Source organism: Octodon degus, unplaced genomic scaffold, assembly GCF_000260255.1.
Source record: "Octodon degus isolate 3935 unplaced genomic scaffold, OctDeg1.0 scaffold00430, whole genome shotgun sequence".
Classification (NCBI taxonomy): Eukaryota; Metazoa; Chordata; class Mammalia; order Rodentia; family Octodontidae; genus Octodon; species Octodon degus.
The window spans coordinates 181,604-183,712 of record NW_004525006.1 but is presented as its reverse complement, the minus strand read 5'-3'; the positions used below and the strand labels follow the sequence as shown (position 1 = coordinate 183,712).

The 2,109-nt window shown below is 44.0% G+C and overlaps 1 pseudogene; it reads left to right on the top strand.

Moving 5' to 3' along the window:
- The first annotated feature begins 698 nt into the window (after positions 1 to 698).
- Positions 699 to 1,878, top strand: LOC101584036 (annotated as a pseudogene).
- The last annotated feature ends 231 nt before the right edge of the window (positions 1,879 to 2,109 follow it).

Below are 2,109 nucleotides of genomic sequence, written 5' to 3'. Positions count from 1 at the left end.
TGCCAGTCCTACGGATAACCCTCTACTATTATGGACTACTGGACTATATTGGATCATTTTGCTGAATTCATACACCTACAATATTTAAATGGCAATGGAGTACCCATCTCTGACAAAACAAAAAAGGGGGGTATAAATGAAGGACCATTTTATAGCGAAATATATGTATATATGTATATATATGAAATATATATATATATACATACAAATAGTTATGATAGATATATAGCTACTTTCTTTTAATTCAATGAGAAGAAAGATTTGTACTAAGTGTTTGGACAAGATATCATGTCTACATCTTCTATGAAGATGTAATAACTACTATGAAGACAACAATATGCAATATATTAATTATTATAACTGCCCTACTAAAAAAATAGCTCAAAGATTTAAATATTAAAACTGAAACACTAAATCTTCTGGGAGAGAAAGTAGGCAGAAACCTTAAGGACATAGGGGTATGTAAAGAGTGCATGAACAAAATTCAAATGGCATGGGAAGCACTACAAAGAACCAATGATTGGAATCTTATGTATTTCAAAAGTTTCTTCATGTCAAAGTTAATCATGATAGGGGCTGAGAAGATGGCTCAGTGGAATAAGTGCTTCCCTGGCAAGGGTAAGGGCCTGAGTTCAATCCCCAGTTCTGCAAAAAAAAAAAAAAAAAAAAAATTGATCATGATCTGAGGAGCTTCGGAGATGCTCAGTCCAATAGTCAGCAAGAGAAGGCTGTCTCCCCAGCTGTATGAGTTGCATTTGCCCTTGTCCCCAGAGGAGTTATTGAAAAGTGGAGGGTCATTTTGTACAAGAGATAGTGATCCTGAGACAGCTGCCATCCCACCTTGAAGCAATTCAGGCTTTCTTCCAAGCTCAGGGGACCCTAGGTATCTTAGAACACCTTGACATGGTCTACAGTATTTTACATCACTTTCAAAGTATAGATCCTGACCTCAAAGAAGATGCTCTGGAATTCCTGTAAAAAGTGGTATCCTGCTACTCCCAGGAGCTTCCAGCCATCCTTGATGATACAATCCTGAATGCATCAGATAAAAGTGCCCACCTCAATGCCCTCGAGATGAACTGCTATGGCCTGATAGGACTCTTGGAATTCTTCAAGACAATGGCCAGCCCCCCAGGCCTTATGGACCTGGATGTGGGCAGGAAGAATAAGAAATCCCAGAGCAAAGCAGCCCATGGTTTTCACTGGGAAGAAGAAAAAGCAACCAACTCTTCAGCTCTTAACACAGCTCCCCCAGTTGGACATCCATCACCTGTAAAATTGCTCAGTAATCGAAGAGGTATTTGTCAGTCTACTTCCTGGCTGCTGCTACCACCTTCTGGAGAATCCCACCATCACTTACCAAGAAGAACAGCCCCACCCAGGAAGCTGTGACACACCTACTAGGGGTGACCTTGACACACTACAACCACATGCTCTGTGCCACTGTAAGGATCATCCAGATGCTGCAGCACTTTGAACACCTCATGCCTGTATTGGTGGCAGCTGTGAGCATCTGGGCAACAGATTACAGAATGAAGAGCGTCATGGGAGAAATTGTAAGAGAGACTGGACAGAAGTGTCCTCAGCAGCTGAGTCAGGACACATCAGGGGCCAAGGGCTTTGCCCGCTTCCTGACAGAGCTAGCAGAACGGGTCCCAGTGATCCCACTGTCCAGCACGTGCATGCTGCTGGATCATGTGGATGGAGAGAATTACATGAAGTGCAATGCTGTGCCACCAGGATGGCAGGGATGGTGCTGCAGGTTCTGCATGGTGACTACTTGGGGCTTGAGAGACCAGGAATCAGTTTCTGGATACCCTGCAGGCCTACAGGCACCATGTCAACTCTTTTATCTGGAGCCACATCTGCATAATTTGAGAGCCTCTTCTCCCGAATTATGCAGCAGAAGGCACTCGCTCTGACACATTTCCAGGCCATAGTGGCCTTAGCCTTGTGGCATCTGGCAGACAAGTCAGTGCTCTCGTGCAAAATGCCAAAGAGGAAAGTGATCAATGACGTAGAGTGTGCCTAAGGAGAGTCTCATGGGGAGAAGACACTCTCTCAGGCTTTCACAGAGAGCACATTGGCCAAGCATTGGCCGTGACTCAT